The 21,191-nt window shown below is 39.5% G+C and overlaps 2 long non-coding RNA genes across 3 annotated transcripts in view; one reads left to right on the top strand and one right to left on the bottom strand.

Moving 5' to 3' along the window:
* Positions 1–21,191, top strand: part of LOC112842566 (uncharacterized) — a 171,280-nt gene that overhangs the window by 35,872 nt on the left and 114,217 nt on the right. The gene's annotated exons all lie outside the window — the stretch shown is intronic.
* Positions 6,390–19,488, bottom strand: LOC109194993 (uncharacterized). The gene is made up of 4 exons (XR_002056674.2): positions 19,206–19,488; positions 18,901–18,967; positions 8,850–8,912; positions 6,390–8,080 (listed from the first exon to the last, which is right to left on the bottom strand). It is a non-coding gene; the product is annotated as an uncharacterized LOC109194993 (long non-coding RNA).

Below are 21,191 nucleotides of genomic sequence, written 5' to 3'. Positions count from 1 at the left end.
TAACCACAAATTAAACATCGGTCAGCAAAATTTCAAAAAGCATAAGGAAATTTTGAAAATGCGTGCCAACAAAATGGAAAACAGAAGTGCAAAAAAACCAAAAATTCTTTTGGCTGCGTTTTGTTTCACCTTTGGATCACGGTAGACTTTTATGAGATTTCTACAAATTAAAATCCCCTGTCCAATGTCAAGTATGATTAACGCTGGATAATCTAAAATCAGTGGGTTAGAAACGTCTGAATATTGACTCATATGGTTGGTTAAAGAAATATTTTGACTGGCTGCATTTCCTCTGACGAAGGCCATGGGGTGTCTAAAATGACTCACTCGTTCATTTATTACCTGTGCTACACAGAACGAAGCCTTTTTATGCTCACAATACATTCAATTATCAAGCAGATTTCTGATTACAAGGTTGACTCATCATCCTTTTCCACAATTACCCAAAAGTTTGGCGTCATTTGGTAGAAAATAAACATCTATTTGATAAAGCATTGTCGGGTTTTACGCAAAACGTATACGCACAATGGGTACACGCACAATTTTTGTCATTTTTAATGGTGCTGCATTGTGACTGGGCTCTACTAGTGGGTACATATTTTGATGATAGTCTGTCTTGTTTCCTTGGTTGAATGTGATGAGAAAGGAGGCACGGAAGGGTATTTCCTGGGCCTCTTGTCTTTTATCTACCACAGCACATCAGCATTAAATCTCAGTTTAAATGTTTTTTAAAAGAGACTTTTATGCACCTTTAGAACTTACATTCACCACTTTTTTCCAGAAACTAAAAGACTTATACCTCAAGATAGGTACTGCTGTTCTTCTCACAGACATGAGAAGAGTGACCACTAGTATGTAATGTTTCACAACTTGTACCTGTACTGTTCTCATATTTGGCTTTGTTAATGCTGCACAGGATTCTTGTGCACTATTAATTTTTCATATGCCAGTTCCACCTTATTCCCGAGTTTGTTATTAAAGCGCTGTGAAATTTGTTCACGTTATTAGTCAAATTCAGTAGCAGGATTCACCTGTAGCTCTGCAAAATCACACATCAGTCAAATCATGTTGTGCAAGCAGAATATTGGATCGCAAAGTAAAGTTCAGATAGTCCATAAAGTTGCTAAAAAAAGAGAGCGCAGGGTTGCACACCATCACAACCAGTCAATCATTCACCAATGAGACCAGTTAACACCCCTCAAGCACTCTTTAGATTTCCTTGTACGAGTGCCTATATTTACAAAGGTAGTTGAGGCCATGAGTTTTGAGCACGTGTGTGCGTGCGTGCAAGGGGGTTGCACACACAGGGGACAGACTCTCTTTCTCAGTGGCGAGACTTTGAAGTTGGGGCAGTTCTCTCTTTGAGGTGGTCTATCCCCCGTTCTCAACAGCGTTAATCATGCGTGAAGAGAACATGCTCACTCTGTGGTCGACCAGGCATCGCTACTGATGGCTTCCCTCAGTCCCTGTGTGCGATGGAGGGGTTGGGATCAAGGGTGGTGGTAGTGTTGGGGGAGGATTAGCATGGCCGTAGGCTAATGCACTAAAAAGAGAGCGCAACAAATAAATGTACAGGGTCAACTCATTCAAGCATAGCTACAAAGGTAGAGTTTGAGGCAACTGATTATTTTTTTTTTTACTTGCTTGCCTCACCCTCCAGTAGATGAACTATGCTACAGATCACTCATAGGGATATTGCGCAAGGCATATATGTTGAGACATACTCTAGGAATAAGGCTTTAGGTCTTGGACTGGTTTTTCATAGTTTGTGTTAACGTCATAGTCCCAGTTGAGGGAAATAAAAGGAACACTAACCCCATGTTATATTTGTCATTTCTTTCCTTAGTGATTTCATGCATCTTAGGTAGACTGGCAGGTATCAGAGATCAAAAAGCTTGTCTTCTACTGGCTACGTTGTACAATTGATTGTGGGCCAAAATCCCAATCAATGTTTGCACTCCTCTAGTCCAGCAAAAAGCATCTTAACTAAATTATTTAAAGTGGTTATCTTAGTATGAATGAGTTTATAGCTTTTATTGTCTTTCATGTTGTCTTTTGAATCCATAACTGGTTGGTGATTCCTCACCTGCACATGTTGCACTTTAGTTCAAATAAATAAACAGTCTCCCTTCTCTTTTAGGACATATAGACAAGTCATGGTCTGGTCACATCAGTTGGGAAGCAAACTATTCTAACAGGAGGAAAATTGGTTGAACCTGTAGCCGGATTCAAGTTATACTATTTTTTTTAACTTAACTTGCTCACTCCTTTTATTCCTCAGCATTATGTATGCCAACGGCAGTAAAATGCTTACTGCACAGCAGTACATTGCCTATATTTGTGATGCTCAGCTTGAATTTTGCATAAACTTTGTATTGGCACTGCATTTAAAGTTCTCCACCATGCCAAAAACCTCCTTTCACTGCAGTTTACCCTCCCATCTTTCCATTTCATATCTCAGTACTCAAATATTTTTGCCACAAACATTTTTAATCTATTAAGAAAATGCTAAAGGTGTAAAAGCATACAAAGGCAAAATGAGTCACAGCCTTTTGTAACACACATTACCACTCAGCCCTTTAGTTTCATTCCAACTTTGTGCCAACAATTTGTCAAAGGGCATTTCTTGTGTTAACACAAGTGTACAAAATGCTGTAATGTTTTTTCTCAAGGTGTGGGAGAACTTGACAGGTCTTAACCTTAATCCTGTCAAACATCTTCAGGAGTGAATTTGAAACCTGTTTCCAAGAATGTACACAAAGCAAACCTGAATGACTAGACGCTGCTCTCTCATCATATGATAATAGTATAATGGTTTCTGAATGAGATTTTTGTATCCACATCTTTATTTTTCTCTGTTTTTTATTAATATCAAACCTTGCCAATTCAACTGCCTGAAGTTATTCATAATCACAGTTGCACAAGGAGCTTTGGATTGGTCAGGAAAGAACTGTAAGAGATTGCAAGGCCCAAGAAAAGAATAGCAGAGTAGAGAGGAAATGGGGGTGGAGGGGAGCACTTTAAGCACGGGGAGGCACAGACAGTTGAGTCATATTTCAGGCCTGATTGGAACTGACAAAGTGTTATTGGAGGACTCAGTCCCCACAGCATTGTTTGCTTTAGAAAGTCAGGGCCAGATTTATTATGACTGAAAAACATTAGAGAGATCGGAAGTGGGGACAGCGCAGGGAGCACGGCATGTCTGTCTGCACACAGAGAAAAGGAACTTTAGAGGGCTCATATGGAGATGTATTAGGCCAGATCTGACATTTTATGCCATTCATAAAATCTTTTAAAACTATGCTGTTGAAATGTTAATGCAGTCAAAGGAATCACAGAATATGGTTAATATAAAGCTTTCGGTGCCCCCAGTCTGTAGTTCTGCATTAGTCCACTCATGGAGATAAATGGCTGCCATTTGCCACGTGTTATGGCTATTGGAGTTGAGAGGCTGAGAAGACAAATGCATACATCTGAGTATACATTCTTTGTATACCATCAAAACTCACTAAAAGTGTACACTTTAACTAACCATACATTGTGTAATAATTGGTTATATTATTAATTATTCCCAGCAATGGTGTCAGAGACTGGGAGCAAAAAGTTTTCAGTTTCTGCCTTTTCCCCTGTGTATTGTAGTCAGTAATGGAACAAACAACCCTGGCTTTTTCAACCGTAACCATAACTGTGCTCTAAAAACCCTGCAAGTCAGCAGAGACAGATGGATTTGGGAGTTTTAAGGAGGCTGCAAATCATCAGTTGTCAAAGCAGGCATCTTTACATTGTTAAATTATTTTAAACAGTACTGCAAAGCTAGGTAAAGTGGCACTTGGCTTATACTCTTTTTGTTCATATCTACATTAAGTTTACTTACCTTTTGTTTCATTTTCTGAACCTCTGAAACTTTCCGTCTGACTGAAATGAGCATAACATAACCACACACCAGTGTATTAATTATCTAAATCCCAGACACTTTTGACTATATTTAGTTTCATTTTTGTTATCATTATCTTGCTATATAATATTTGTTTCTGCCAGTCAAGGCTTTTGCGGGTGCTGTACCTCACAGACCCATGTTTACTGTTTGTGTTGTTGTTGAAAGGAAAAATTCAACCTTCACTCCAAAACTTCTAAAAAAAACCAAACAAACAAAAAAACCCACCAGATGTGCTGCTGTATTCATGTCAATCATTAGTTCCTGTCTGTCACCATATAGTGTAAGTATTCTTGAAATTACAAATGTGACGAATTCCATTTATGAGGACTAAGAAATTCTGTATTAGAAGTAAGGACGGTTTGAAGTAGCACAAACACTGGGCCTCGTGGCTCAAGAGTTGGGAGTTCGCCTTGTAATCAGAAGGTTGCCGGTTCGAGCCCCGGCTCGGACAGTCTCGGTCGTTGTGTCCTTGGGCAAGACACTTCACCCGTTGCCTACTGGTGGTGGTCAGAGGGCCCGGTGGTGCCAGTGTCCGGCAGCCTCGCCTCTGTCAGTGCGCCCCAGGGTGGCTGTGGCTACAACGTAGCTTGCCATCACCAGTGTGTGAATGGGTGAATGACTTGATATGTAAAGCGCTTTGGGGTCCTTAGGGACTAGTAAAGCGCTATACAAAAACAGGCCATTTACCATTTACTTGCTGACTCCTGAGATCTGGAGCTCCATCAGGAAAATATACAAAGTTTCGTGTTTAAGCACTTTTTTTTTTTTTTTTTTTTTAGAAATTTGCACTCATTTTGGTTTTCTATCACTGCTAAAGCTTTCTAGCTTTGAAAAGTTTAGATCATATTAAGAGCTTCCACATGAAAGATTTTTTTCTTTCTTCAGCTAGTTAGCATCAGCTAAGCTATTCCAGCCTCACTATCTCTTAAACATTGTTGGGATTTTGCTTGCTCATTGTGAGAATTTATTCTAAATTAAACCACTTAATTGAATTTGTTAACATCTAGAGTCTTAGCAATGCTGTAAGGTTTCTGGAAACAGAACGGTAAGAACATGCTAGGCCATCTTTAGATTGTTAGCTTAATGCTAACTTCTAATAGTCCATTCAGAACAAACACAAAGCCATTACTTGTAATTGCACAACTACAGTTGCCTGAGTATTTTGCAACCCTAGATATTCCCACCTAACAGCTAACACAGTATGAGAACTAATTAAATCCAAAGTAGATCATTTAACAGTAACATTTTTCATAACCTTTCAGGAAGTCCTACGATTTTGCTTACTTTCTCTGAGTCCTCGCTCTGTATGTAAATAAATTTTAATAATATATCTGGCTGATCTCAAATAGAGACTCATCTTGTCCCGGCATCAGGAAAATCAAGAGTCTATGATGGTCAAACAGGGTAAAAATGTGAAATACTTTCAGCTTGTGTGGCCACGTTTTTGTTGCCTGGTCAGAATTTGTGTTGATTCACATCTGTTTAAAGTGTGAAAAACTCTGCTTTGTGTTTGATCTGAACACACTATACGTCATATCAGGCTCATAACCTTTTTTCTTCTTTATTGTATTCATGCATACTGGGATGCTACACTTGAACTATCTGAGTAAAACAGATACCCTGACTACTATAGTGGAGTTGAAGGATTTTTTTGGCACCTTAGTGTTAGTTTGGCTTTGAAAACCAGCGGTGCTTTTGGACCTTGGCTGAAACCCCAAATTGCCTGAAGTAAATGGAATCTGTTGGAAAAGTGCATGTTGCTTGCGCAGCCTTTTCCTGTCTATATATACACCGCTTAAAATTTAAAAAAAAGTATAAAACAATGACAACCAGAGCAGGGCGCTGTCATCCTGCGATCACACATGTTTTGATAGTTAATGGACAGCATGGAGAGACTAAGCTCACTGTATTTGAGTAACCTCTTCCTGACCCCCCCCTCACCACTCCTCTCCTCACACACTGGGACAGCGAGCAACAACGAGTAAGAAGTGAAGGAAGAGGGAGAGGCGGCGGGGCCACAGCAGCGCTTTTGGATCCTAAATAAAAGAAGGCTCTGTTTGTCTTGGCTTTAATGTGTCCACACAATGCTGTGGCACAGACAGCCAGAATCAGCTGACAGCTACAAAGTGTCCATTTAATACTCCAGTGTTAATTCGGTTAAATTACAGATGCTAAGCTCGCGAAAAATATTTTGAATCCCGTGTGGAGGAATATACAGTTTGAAATTTGTTATTGAATAAAATGTATGCATAACAGCTGAAAAAATAATAATACTTTAATAATATTATATTTATTTCTTTGCCCTAATATTACAGGGAGGTCAGTGCGTGTATGTCTGTGGGACACAATAAAATATTTTAATGCCATCTTATAGTTTAAATACTTTATTAATTATTATTATTACTTTTATTTTGGAATATAAATTGAAATTAATTAACAAAATACAGGAATTGGTAAGATAAATGATAAAATACATCATTTTCTGTTCAGAATAAACACCTGATGCACGGTGAGAATTGGGCTCGTTTTTTTCTAAGCAAGCATCACATAGTCTAACGTGTTTAAAGACTGCAGGCGGCAGATGAATTGACGACGGACTAGAGGGTTTTTAAAGACAAAATAGACAGAGATGATTTCAGCGACACAAAAAATAGATGGAGATGCAGAGATCAGAACCGAGAACGAGTGTGGGAGGAAAAGAAGAGGAGTGGGCTAAAGGGAAAGAAAGAGAAATAGGCTGGCAGATGAAAGCTGTGGCACAGTGCAAAGCTCTTTTGCAGGAGAGAAATCCAGCGGGTCCTGAGCAGGTGGTGAGAATGCCAAGAACTGAGCTGCCTGACAGATGACAGAGAGAAAAAACGAGGAAGGCGATGAGGTGAGGTAAGGAGAAAGAGAGAAAAGACAGTAGGGGCTCTCACATTCTGGAGATCCAAAAATAGGCCAAGACAGATGCCAGTTAAAGATTTTGGAATTCTTCATTTATAAACTCCATTCTGAGACTTGGTGGTGCAATTATAGTTGTTATAGATATTTTGTTTAACCTCAGTTATCATTCATTATATCATTATGTGACCCTTTTGTTCACACTTCCCATTTTTGGGGGGTGTGAGAGTTCAATCAAGGTGCCACTTCCTAATAATATAAAACCAATTTTCACACTTAAGGGATCTGGTCATATCCGTACATCCTTTGAACCTTTCTCTCCTGTCTACCTCTAAGCAAAAGTAAGAGTGGGGATTGGTTTTTGGAGGAGATAAGTTCACGGTCTGATCCTGTGTGAGGTTCCCTGGCCGGGTCATTGGGTTATACCAGGGTCAGCCTGGATTTGCTGATCTGAGAGAGATTAGCATTATACAATTACTCATGATATGACATGCTAGCACAGCCAGGTGTTAGCTGATGAGCCATAGCTGTTTCCTATAGGGGATTGTGGCCTGATGCAGGATACTTCCGAACACAAGTGAAAGAAGTTTGGGGGTTAATCTCTACTTCCAGAAGAACAGGGTGTAAGGCCCAGAGGCCAGAATCAGCCCCTCCAATCCAGTCCGCTGGAGTGCATAGATTTTGATATCTCTGGTGTAGAACTATAGCAGGTCAGGTACACAACATTTGATCAGGTTACAGAGATTAACCTGAAAGGTCTATTTAAAATGAAACAATTTCCTTTAGTAGTTTCTTAAATGATTCACTTGATTAAACTCTGGCCTAGACACAGGGTTTCCTGTGGTGTCTGGCAACAGAGTGCTGGCATGCTGTGGGGCCTCTATGCATCAAATGTGGGCATCACAGAACAGGTTCGCTCATTTGTCGTTATCTTTGAGTCTTTGCTTGACAGTATTTGCGACGTAGATCATTTTGTGTGACTGAATTGCCCCTTTAACAATTCAGACACTGATCTTCGTCACCACCCAAGCTTCATTTTTCTTTTAGCAATTTCTGAGTTTGAAATTGGAACAAGACAAGCAAAAGAAACTCTACAAAAAGGAAATCTCAGAAGGATTATGATGAGAAGGAGAGAGAGAAATTGAATGTGTGGAGCCGACTGGTTGTTTGACCTTTGACCTGGGCGTCGGTCCAAGTTGGTCCAGACGGGCAAACAGGCACTGTTGGTTCTGGCTGACACCGGCTCTGATATATGTTTTCCTGGAACCAGAGAGAAGGAAGTTGAGGCTTTTAAAATAGAGTGGATATAATTTATTTTTAATATACTGGAGTTTGGATGGTTTGCAGAGCATTTTGATTCTTTGAGTGCAGTTCGTGCCATGAACACTGCTCTTTTAAGACTATAAGTTAAGTAAATAACAGCTGCAGACTGCTGTTTTAAATCCCGCTTCTTTAAACCTCTCATCCTCGACCCTATAAGAACACTGTATGTTTAGTGTGTATAAGGAAGGAAACGGTAAAGCACAAGGCATTACTGAAGGCTCTCAGTGGTGCAGATATTGTATCTGTCACGGTTTGCCCTCTGCAGTCATCAGCACATACAGAATTGACCTTTGCGCCACACACTCATGTTACTTCCACTTTATCCTGTAAAGAAATTGGCCAAAGTGAGGGATGTGGGTTTGTTACCTTTTAAAGAACTGTGGGAATGACCCAGATAAGTTTTGGGTCACCAACCTTTCCTGTGAAGTTACTACTGTGCATCTTAAGGCTTTAAAAATCTGCTGCTGTTTGTTGTTGCATCCAAATACGGTTGTTTCTAAAAAAAAAAAAAAAAAAAAAAAAAAAAAAAGGATGGATAGGCCAGTTTTGAGATTTCCGAGTCCAGTCTGGTAGTGAACAGGGAGAACAACCCAGCCTTTACTATATGACCTTTGGACTAGCGGCTTTACTTCTACTGTAGATAGATCATGACATTGTGTTGACACTGCACTCTAGAATCAAATTATCGAAAGAAAGAATAACTTACCAGGAAGCCTCTAACACGAATTCCCTTTAATCCAGGATTTTATGATTTGCACGTCAGAAAACACTGCAAGAAAAAGGCAAATGCAAACAATACTTGAGCCCTTACAGCAGTCATTCTGATGGTTCTACAAAGTGCCTCTTGTTGGAACACCTGGTTGTTAAAGGGGGCTCCTCAAGGACCTTGAGGTCCACAGGCCAAGCCTGGAGATTCCTTAGCCCAAGCTCCAGGGCCACCACGTCTTTTGTCCACAGAATGGCAACACTGCTCAGATTCCTCGCTCCTATTCCCAGCTCAGTAAGAGAATACTCCAACTACATGGGGTCCAAAGAGTGGTCATGACCACAAGTGCATGTGAATGCATGCATTTATGTGTGTGTGTGTGTGTGCGCGCACGCGTAAGTTTGTGTGTGTGTGTTGTGTGTTTGTTGATCTCTGTCCTTAATTGAGTAACGAGGTGGATGTCCTTGTGCTGCAGCTGACTGGAGCTCAATAGCACACCTGCATGACTGATGTTGATGTAAGAAGTGCACCGCCCTGACCCCTCACCCCCATCTTTTGGCTTGTAACTGTAAACCTGGAAATACAGGAATACAGCAAGGATGTAGCAGACCTCCTAATGTAGGCCCACTGTGTGGGTGTATGAGTAAATTTGCATTGTATCTATATCAGGCTGTGCATGAGAACACGTGTTCTAGGTATGTGGTTGGATCATCTGGATTCCTTTTACCTTGAAGCTTCAAGGTAGCGCTTGTTGATTGAAAACGCAAAACTTCCTACATGGTTGAACAATAGTGTCAGAGAACCAAGCCCAAGGTTCAAACAAAGGGCCCAGGAAGCCTACAAAAGACTGTTTGGCAGCTTCAAACATGTGAAGCCAGCTGTGAACGACATTAGGCTGTGACGCCAAAACCCCTGAGAGTTATATTGTACAGTATTTTTGAGACGAGAACTCGGAGACAAACTCCACGCCTGGCCCAGCTGTCCCTTTAAGAGCTGGGTTATTACTGGCTTTATTGTTATTACTGCCTGTTTTTAAAGGGGAAGCCGAGCTGGGGGAGTAATCCGCCCGTCAGCACTCACATTAATGGCCTAATTGGTCTCTTCTCTCACAGTCAAAATGCAGACCTCAGCCTTACGGAAATGCTAAGCCCTCAGAGCCCCTTCGTGCTTAAATACCCAAGAAATGCATGATGTTTCTGCAAAGTGGGGCTGTCACTAACTTTCTTTCTCTCGTTCACATTGTTGCCATTCTCTGATTTTTCTCCTCTCTTTTCTGTTTCTTTCCATCATGTTATGTGTGATTTGTGACACCAACTCAGAGGGAACTTCAGCGGGTTTAACCTCAAGGTTTAAAATGAGCAATGCGTTGTCAAGCGGAAGGCTAATTTTTCTACATGTGAGAAGTAGCATAAATGTATATTTTTTTTAAATGGCCCACTGGGGTGAGAACTTTTAATAGAAGGATTTTTTTTTTCTTTTCAAATACAGTTTACTTAATTTGTCGTCAAGGGTTGTTGCTAGGCTCCTAAGCTGTTATATACTTGGTAAGTTGACATGCTCTTACTCTGCACGACCTGCAGTATCATACCATGCATACAAATGATGTAACAATAAATTTGATGGCTAAATCTCATCCCTTTCTTGTCTCGCTGACATCCATTGGTACAATACCACCACAGACCTGTAAATGTGACTGTAACATGTGCAGTTTACTGATTACTACTTCATATGATTTAATAGGCATCAAAGTTCAGGTCATTCATTTCACTATCACTGCTGCATCCCAAATACAGCTTCACTCCTGGCCTGCTGGCTGTTGGGGGGGATTCAAGTGGAGCAGTTTAAGGTGTTAATGCCTTGCTTGAGGGCACAATAGCAGGTGGTTTTTCATGGGGGAGTCCCTGGATGACATCAGAATCCACCACTTCAAATCTGCAATTTAGTGTCCCTTGTCAATTCTCAGTATAATTCCCAAACTTGCCTCAAGCGTCCTTGTATGTCCTTGCAGGAGACTTTCCCCTTGATGGATGATGTAACACAAATTAGAGTTGATGCAGGTCCCTTGCAGAACGTATCACAATTTTTCTCTCTGTCCACCTTTCCCCTCCACGTTTAGGCACCAACTAAAACACCACTTTCAGTCTGTTAGCTCCGACTATTAGTTTTATAAATGATCCTCCCAACATTTGTTCCAAACACAATCATAGTTTCTGGAAACACTTGAGATGTGGCATCATGCTCCGACTTCATCCCTCATAATCTAATTGTTTAGATGATGTGAAACATTTTAAAAGTTCCAAGTATCACTCCGGGAAGCTTTCCCCACGAGTCGTGAGCGGGAGAGGTCAGCCACAGTGTGAACGCAGCTATCTGCAGACTGGGGTTAGGCGGCTAAATGAAGAGATTAGTAGAATGTGAACTGCCACAGGTGGACGCAGTTATTCTATCATTTCCTAAACTTAATTAAATCAGTGACAGAATGAGACCGACTGCGAAAACAAGGAGCCATCGACACCTATGGAGCTAACCATCGGCATAACTGACTTTTCAGTGGTTTAATTTTCAATTTAGTTCCTTCTCCTGCTTCCCTTTACCCAGCTGAAAAAGTAGCACACACACACACACACACACACACACACTGGTGCTTCCTTACCAGATCTGCCAAGATGGAAGGTTAGGGGTTCAAGGTTGGAGGTTGGGGAGGTGAGGGACCAAAGCTCACTTAGCTGCTTAGCAGGTTTGTGTGTATGGTTGGGCGGGGGTTTGAGGAGAGCTCATGTGTTAGTGTAACTGAAGCTGTCATCCAGCCCCAGGGTCACCTCCCCAAAGCATGCCGGCTGTCTCTTTTAATAGACTAAACACATATGTCTCTCTATAGCAACATATGATGAAGAAGCAGAGGAGTGAGGGGGAGTCTAGGAGGGAAGAGCGAGGATTGATTCATAATTGGCCTGTCACAATTTTCTAATGGTTAATGGAAATTGACACTAACATGAGATGTTGCCATTTGGCCACATGTCACACCGTTCTTTGCCTGGTGTAGTCTGCAACCTCTTTCCTGCAGCCACAGTCATGTGCTTGTGAATTCATCTGAAATGTCAATCAGTTAATGACTGAAACCAAGAAAACCAACTCACCCCTTTTTGGTTAACACTTTCTGTGACTAGCACTATACATATTTATAGCATGCATAATGAGACAACCAAGGGAAAAGATTAATCTCCCTCTTAATGATGGTGGCTGATGCAAAAGCGCCATGTTTGTTGCGGTTCTAAAATGTAGTTACATATAAACATATATATATACATATATAACGTTAGAAGCATCGTTTCACTCGATCATGTTCCAATTCAAATGTAGACTTATAAATATATATATCTAAATATCATGTGTCAGAGTGATCTTTATTAACGAAATCTATTTCACCTGTACTTTCACTTTAAATGATTATTAACTTGTCAGCCTAATCCAGCAGTAAAAATCTGTAACATTAATAGAAGAGTTGGAGTCCAGAGGGCAGCATCCTAAAAGATGAAAAGCGTTGCACTCTTAGCTTAAAAGTATTTATCCTGCTCAGTTGCATGCTTGATCAGATCTTAGCCGCACCAGTCTACTTATGTTCTGAGAAAACGGTAAGATTAGCATAAATATCTCCTTAAAGCCTATGAACAAGGCTTTATGTAGAAAGATGATGTGCTTTCCTTTCACCTTCAGAAATGTTTTGTGAATTTTACCACCAAGCCTATCCTTGTTTTCATCTGTGTTATTGCTATTATGTCACTCTAATGCTTACGCAGGAGCCGAACATGAGAAAGAATGAAAGGAGGAAGATTGACATCAGTGTAACAGGTTTGTGGTAGTGAGTAAAAAGCATCTATGCACAACAGTTGAGTAGTAGTTCCGTTTTTGTTTGACACACAGACACAAAAACTATCAAAGAAATCTAAAAAGGCATAGGTGAGAATGGGATTTAAATGTGTCTAACACTCCAAAGAACTTGTGATATGCAAAGTAATGAGTTTATTTTCAATATTAGTAAACAAGATTTTCTCATGATGCATTACGTATTTAATGGACATTAATGGCTCTTTAACATTCAGAAATGACTGAAATGTACCTACAAAACAAATCAGTTATTTCAAGCGTATTTTTTTAGTTACATCTTAGCATTTCTGTCAGACTCCATTATCTGTGAAGTTACCCGCATTCTGCCATTTAAAGCCAATTTCTTAAAATATTTTTTGCAGTGAAATGAAAAACTTAGTCAAAAGCATATCAAGGTGGCAGGAGAAAATGTCACTTTGTTCAAAACAGTCTTAGTCAGGTCCTTCAGACAAATGTCGTTGCTGATTGGTTAAACGCATTGCGTGGTTTAGTTTTATCTAGCTGTATAGCTATGATGGTCATCTCCGGTTCATACCAGCTAAAAGATAACCAGTGTGACGATCTTCAAAATATCACTGCACCACATATAACTTTCCCTAAGCATTCTTTGTGCTTATCAAAATGTATCTTTTTACACAAAATAGTTTGTCTAACCATCAAAGCTCAACACCTCCGTGCTTTATGACTCATTTTGGTGAGTTGGCATAAAATGCCAGCTTTTAATAATCTTCAAACTGGCTCAGGATGCAGATATAAGAAAATGGGTAAAGTGCAGTGTTACCGTTCAACGGGACTAACTGACGAATAATGAAGTAAAGGTGCAGACCAGCTGCTGCTGATTTTTTTTTTTTTTTTTTTTTTCACCAGCAGTACGCCGCAGTACACCAGCAGTACCACCAGTAAGGGTCCAGAAGTGATTCAGAGGAGCCTCCACCCCATCCCCACCCCACATATCCCCCTGTCAAACAGGCAATAGTCTCTTCAGAGAGCTGCTGGCTGGCTGCGCTGTTGAACTTGGCCTTGCCATCACTCCAGGGTAACCCAACACCCAGCACAGAGGGGCCTGATAGACCCATGGACGAGGAGGGGGTTGGGAGGGCAGAGGCCCTCTGGGACACAGAGTGCATTTCAAACCCATCAGTGTCAGTTAGTTCACTAAGTGGTGACATAATCACCATCGCCATGGCTGCTCCTCTGGGAGAGCTAGGCAAGGAGGGAGAGGTGGTGGGAGCTCCGGGCCTCCTCCCCCTCTTCTGGTCGTTGTGCTTGTGAGAGTTTGTGGGTGGTTTCAATGAACTGTCTGCTTCTGTACTTTTGTCATAGTTTTATGGTATTATTATAAGCATACTATATAAAATGCAACACTCAAACCAATATAAAATAGAGGAGGACACCTAAAAAGCCACACTGTGTATTGAGGGAGCTTCATCAATAGTTTAGCATTATTCAGGTTATCAAATGAATACATTCAGATCATACAACTTTAACTTTAATAAAATGTATCTCAATATAAATCAGTTTTCAAATTTAAAAATTCTGCAGCAAAAGGTCATTGGAGTGATATAATAATAAATGACATGCAAAAAATTTAGAGAGATTGATAGACTCAGGGCACTACGGACTCTTCAGAACATACAGCTCCTGGTACCCTATAAGGATAAACACAGTAAGAACTACGTAACTTTAAGGATCTTTTTTTCCTTTTTGTATTCACACTGCGAACAGAAACTCTACCCTGATGTATCAAGCGACTGCCATTTTTACGTGTTGATCGCCTAAGCAGTGCTTTTTAGACCATCGTCTAAATGTTGCAGTTGTGTACTGTCACCAGGGGGAGGAACAACTGCTCTATGAGGCTACTGTTTGCTGTCGTGTTGGTCCTTTGGTTTAGCCCATGCAAAGGAGAGCAGCGAAAGCCTAATTTACAAAGACTTAACTAAGGCTTCCTTTGTAGTGAAGCGAAACTGAGTGTTAAAAACAGCAGCCATTGTTTGTGCTTCACATGCATGTTTTTTGATCTTTGATTATTTCTTCGTGCTTCTTCCTCTCTGTGGTGAACTCTGCTATAACTCTCTTCCTGTTCTAGTCCACTTTTCAACCAGTCAGCATGCTACCTAGCGTCATTACTGCCGGGCTTTGCGCTGTTGGGCATTTTATTTTATTTTGGATGAGTATGTTCATGTAGAATTCATACCCAGAATCTTTCTCTCTACATAGCCAAATATCTGTGCAAACCTGTCTGTGTAGCTTCTCAGTCATCCAGGTCATGGTAGTCTTAAGAACTTGAAAAGAAAGCAACCAGACTTCTTTAAGATCTGTTTTTTTGTTGTTGTTTTTTTAAAATATTTTTGAAGATCTCTTATCCAAGAGGCTTCTTCAGTTCTGAAAAGGTTTAGAACTGAAGATGCCTCGTGGATGCGAGGGGAAACATCTTTAAAGAAAAAGACTCGAAGAAGTACGGTATCTTTCTTTTCAAGCTCTTAAGATCTGTGCCGATACAAACAATGACTTCTGCTTTAGCCAGCTGACAGAATAGCGACTACATCAACATGATAGAGGACTTCTATATTGGAGCTATGTGCTAACTGTGTGTGATCAAAGGAGACAGGGGGTTGAAAGCACCAATGTTATAGTTTTATCAGTCATTATGTTATGATTGACTATTTTGTTTTGAAGTCTATAAGCCAAAGAACCTTTAGCCTCCAGAAGCCTTATCTTTCTCCTCTAAGGTTATGAAAGTATTGACTTCACGGTCTCTGCAGTTCTCTAGGTTTTCTTCATTTTTTGAAATTATCTGGTGTTTACACAGCTAATGTCATAGTCCTGCTATTTAACATTTATTAGTCCCCCCCCCCAAAAAAACAAAATAAAATAAAAATAAAATATGCCTTTTGCTGGTGCTGCTCTGCTAAAAGGTTTGCCTGGAGAGTACCTACACTCTGAGTCAGGGTTCTAAGAGCTTCGATTGTCATTAGTTCAGTCACAGAAAAGAGGGGGAATTTCTTCAAAAAGTAATTAGATATGAAATAATTCTTGTGGTCTGAAGACACCTGTAGGCATGTGAAGCAGAAGAGTCACATGCTGAAATTTGGGAAAAATTGTTGTATGCTTTAACTTTTTTTTTTTTAAACTAAAACAGAACTTGCAACTACAGGGGACTGAATATACTGGAGCACAAAGAGCAGCCCTATTTTAATAAAGTAAAGTAATAATATGGGGAGTAACTTATGGTGCCTCAACATTCATTTTCATGTGTAAGTATTTTCAATAATATACTGTACTGCAACACTTCCTGTTTTTTTTCTTTTAAAGATAGATTTTCCTACCTTTTAAGCCTACAAGGGTTGGTTTCCATTCATTAAACATTAAACTAACTTTCAGTGATCTGAAACTTGCTTCAGTTGTGTTTTGACTGAACATCCTGGAAAATAGAAGAAAACAGTTTAAATTGGCTTTTTTTTTAAATTTATTAGCACTAATGTTAAGTAACATACATGTCACTATAGGTGATGGACCACAACATCGCACCCAGGTTTAAACAGCACTTTCACATGCAAAGACACTTCAGTTAGCGTTACAACAAGTCACTTAGCAATAGAAGTAAGTGAGTAAGAATTGCTAAAAACAATCTGCAGTAAATCCCACTTGATATTTTATTGTTCTACAACTTTGCATCAATACTCTCTGGAGGAATTGACGTTTTTGCATTTAATTTATTAGATCTTACGTTGAAAGTTCTACTTAAATATAATCTGGTAATGTATGCCTAAACAACACTTGCCAGTATTCACATTTACCACATGTTAAATATTTTACAACTTTAAGAACTTCAACTTTTCATGTTGAGTTAATGACTGTACCGTTGACAACATAAAATACTCCTAATGAAGTCGCTCTTGAGCAACGATATGTGGCAGTGAGTTCGCCACTGTTTTGCTTCCTGTTTCAACCACATGAATAGTGAGGAAACTATCAGGGCTGTCACAGGAAGACAACAAGTATGATCCAAATGACTGGCAATACTTTTCACAGAGAAGTTGAAAGCAATGCTGTTTTTCACATCTCACCTACATGTTTCCATTTCAAAATCTGAAAAATAAGGGGCTTGTACAGCACTCTGCACCTCCGTCCTTCCTACTGCCACTGTTAAAAGGTTGCAGGTCACCTTACCTTGCAGTACTGTGTAGTTCTCTTCCATGAATTTTTCAAAAAGACAGTAATGACTCAAATGATTTCTCTTGCACACTCAGATGTAGAAATACAGAGGAAATGCACAATTTGCTGCACACAGAGTCGAGCTCTCCTTCCCAAGAGATAGATGTGACTTAATTGGATCATTTTAGGTTAACATTTCTATTTACCTTGGCTACGTTAGCAAGCACATAAGTACTTTATTATAAAATGTGTTAATGTAAATGTTGATGTTATTGTTCATGTGAGTTCACTAAGCTAACCATGACCGAAAACCTAACTTCTTGTTAATACGTGCTGTAAATCAGTGTTTCATAGTTTTTTTTTAATAAAACACTACAAACCACGATAAAGTTATTTAATTATTTCATAAGTCAATAAATAACATTCTCATCCATGCTGCCTATCACGTTACTACCAAATATTGCAGCAAATGGCTTCTCTATTTCAGAGAAGGTATTACTCATTAGGCTGAAAATTTGACAGTAAAAATAAAAATTCTGTTTGCTGATCATTTTCATGTCAGTTTACTTTGGTTTCTTTTGAATTACACATTTAACTCTCAGTCACCAGAATAGATGGGATAGGAAAGACAAACATGGAGAACAGAGGAGGGATAGTGGATATGCTGGGAAAAGGATGCTAAATATGGAGCTGCCAAGCAGGAGGGAAAGAGGAAGACCTCAGAGGAGGTTCATGGATGTAGTGAAGTGGACGTGCAGAGGGTTGGTGTGACAGAGAAGAATGCTAGGGACAGGACAAGATGGAGGTAGATGATCTGCTGTGGTGACCCCTAAAGGGACCGGTTGAAAGAAGAAAAAGAAGAACTTACATCCCAAATAATGAAGTTGGTTCGAGTTGAATCAGCTTAAACGAATTCACAGTGTAACATGTACAGGTGTGCCATGGCAGGAGTCTAATGGTTCCAGAGATAGAGATCCCATGAGTGCATTCAAAGTTTAGCATAAAAGACAAAGTGCAACAGTCCAGAGTCAATCAACCTGATTTAAGGGCTCAGCTCTCACAGCTACAGCAACCCAGAGACCCAGGTTCATTTGCCAGGAGCTGTGCTGCCAACTGCCAAAACATATTACCAAACTCCAAAGCACTGGGCAGAACAATCTAAGTAGATATAAGCCAAGCTTAGGTAGACTGGAAGAAAGCCATTAAGGAACAGGGGCAGCCCAAATTCCATCAAAAATGTACCACAAGGTTGGTCCATGGTGCAAAAACACATTTACAACTGGCCGTGTTGGTGAGTGAAGAACTGTTGCAGCACCAATTTCCACTTTTTGTTAGTCTAAGTGCAGTTGGTTCTCTACTCAATCTCAATAGTTTGAACTCTTGCTTCCTTGAACACCTATTCAGGGTAACCTTTGTTTCTCTTTTCTCAACCGAGCGATTGGCCTCCTTTGATAATAAAATGAATGGGTGTGCATCAGTCTAACCCAGAACCCATTCTAATGCTCAGCCAACCACATCTTTATTGATATATAACGTGGTGTCAAAATCATTAAGGTTACAGGGAAAATCATCAAATGTTATTGTTATGAAAGAGTTAAAGACCTAAATTGTGTCTAGAATGTGAAACAATAACCAAGGTTAGCACTGAATGGCTGATCAAATTGTGATCAAAAGTCCTTAAATTTTGTAATTATTAAAAAGCATTGTGCAAAAACTGTTCAAACTGAGTCAAACTGGAGAAATAAACACAGAGGAATAACTATTTCTTGAATAGGGTTGATTCAATATTTCCAAAATATCCTCTTTTACAGTAAATTGGGAGGGTATACAGTTTAATTGCCTTCTAAGTGTGCAAGTACAAGTGGTTAGCATTAAAGGGCACGTATTACCACCCATGTGTATTTCTTTGACATTTTCTAATAATTGCATGCAGATTTGTGTGACTCATACCACTTTGAAACAGATGTTTTCATAATGCTATACCATGAAATGGTGAGTAAAAGATTCTCACCTATAGGCAGCCATTCATACAAAGATGTGCATGGGATGTTCTGTTCTGTGCCTCATCTTCACTGCCGCTGGTGTACATAAAAAACAAAAAAGTAAAAAAGGCATGAGAAAGTGGCTAATTTTTTTTTTCTTTCTTTCATTCTGTTTTTTCCCTCATATTTTATCTGTTTGTGGCTTCTATCTCTCAACACCCTAACCTAAAGAGAGGTGAGTCTAATCTCAGAGAAGATGGTTATCAAACAGCAGAGCTGTGAGACTTCACTTTGTCATTGTACCAAATACAGCCGCCAGTGTCAGCAGCGTTACCTGCATTCCCACACATAGTGATCTTTACTTGATTTTTCCACTGCTCAGTCATTTCCAAATGACTGGGATGAAATGCGAGCAAGTGTTTGGATGACGTGATCCTCAATAATGCCTCCTCACTCCATCGGCGCTGGCCATCTAACGATGGACAAGACAAAGAAGCTTATCAACCAGAGCAGATAACACGGCAGCCAATTAAGATATGCTCTCTCTATCACACAATATGCATTCACTATCGGTATCAAAGGGTCAGGAAAAGAGAGTGAAATGAATGAGATCGGTAAACGAAGAAGCCCCTTAACCCGAAGGAAAAGAGTATTTTGAAATGTGTCACGGTGAGATATAAACTGGAAAATGCAATGTGGGAATTTGTTTTGTAGACAACATGCATTTGTAAAGAAGGCATCGGTACACTAGTTTAAAAAATATTGGCCAATACCAGTGTGGTGGGCACTAGATGGCACTAATGAATGCTAATTATAATGATGTTTGCCTTTAATAATAATAATAATTAATTACTTGTAATAAGTCAGTGCCTAGATACTTTAAAGCATTATATAGTATTTGAAGACAATTTTGGTATTGTAGAGCAAATTCAGGATGGTCTTTTAGATATGATTAAAAATGTAAATTATGTTTTCTATATACAGACATAAATGCAAAAATGAATTATACTGAAACTTAAGTCATGAAATATATATAAAAAACAAAAGTTCAACTCTTAAAGTATAATTAATGTATATAGTAATGTTTTTTTTTTTAAATTATTACAGTATTTGATTAATGTTGCATTGTATTTCTAGACATATTCTATATTTCTGAGTTGTATTTTGTGCACTGTATGCGGCAGTGCAGAATGTCTGATGTAAATTACACCTTCTCTGATTTATTGTACATAGTTGGAATTAGTGACCTTTTAAGAACCTTTTGACCTTTTAATGTCATGTCATTATCTTCGCCCTCTCAAATATATTTTTGGAGGTGGCTCTTAGTCAGAACTGGGACTATTTGCAAACTGAATTATAGATTGGCCTTACATTCAGTAATTCCTGGAAGAAAATCTTAAGCTTCTCGGATACAGATTTGAAATAGTGAGGTGTTTTGCTCTTTTTGCTTTCAAGCGTGGGTATTGTTTTTTTCAAATTAGCATTAAGTTTTTGAAAACGGTATTCTGATTCATGACAAGATAATGATATCATGTCATTTACTTGTCATAAATAATAAATCTTTTTTAAAGGGTTAAAATGTCAAAAGCTATTTAAAAAATATAAGGCTTTTAATCATATATGGACTGACAGGTTTATGGGGAAAAAAACTCTTCACTGTTCACACAGTTGTTTACATTTCTTTGCTTTGTACAGTAACTTAATATTCTGAAATAGAATAGGTTTTAAATGGTCAATCACTTTTAATATAAAGTGAGCCATTTAATAGAATAGGCCATGCAAAATTTTCAGTATGGATACAAGAATATAACAGCTGTGTGTGTGTATCTGTATTGTTACATACGTATATGTGTACACATGTATTTATATGTATTTACACACATTATTTAGCATATTTAGTATTTTGATGAAAAAACTGTCACAAAATGAGTGACCAAGTGCTCAGAGCAAAGAGTTCCAGCTCCGTGCAGTCCGGTCTGTGATCACACTTTAGCTCGTTTTGGCAGATACGGCCTGAGACGTGTCAACTTAGTGCAGATGTCAAACCATGGGTGCTTATGAGAAGGCCAGGGAGCAGAGCGATAATAGCGGCCTGCGATGCGGCGTTAGCTATCGTACAAACGGGGGTCGTCGGTCTCGACCCCTCTTGTTCCAAGGCGGTCGCGTAATCGTCCATCTGGGCTCCATGTAATGCCTTCCTCCTGTTTGTCGTTGGGCCTTATCGTTGGCAGAGGCTTAATCTGCTCTGGTGATAAGATGTGTGTTACTGAATACACACGCATGCACACACACACTTGCACACACTGCTCATGCTCCTGCT

The sequence above is a fragment of the Oreochromis niloticus genome, linkage group LG17 (genome assembly GCF_001858045.2).
Source record: "Oreochromis niloticus isolate F11D_XX linkage group LG17, O_niloticus_UMD_NMBU, whole genome shotgun sequence".
NCBI lineage: Eukaryota > Metazoa > Chordata > Actinopteri > Cichliformes > Cichlidae > Oreochromis > Oreochromis niloticus.
Note: the sequence above shows the minus strand (reverse complement) of the source record. Positions and strands in the feature narration are given on the sequence as shown.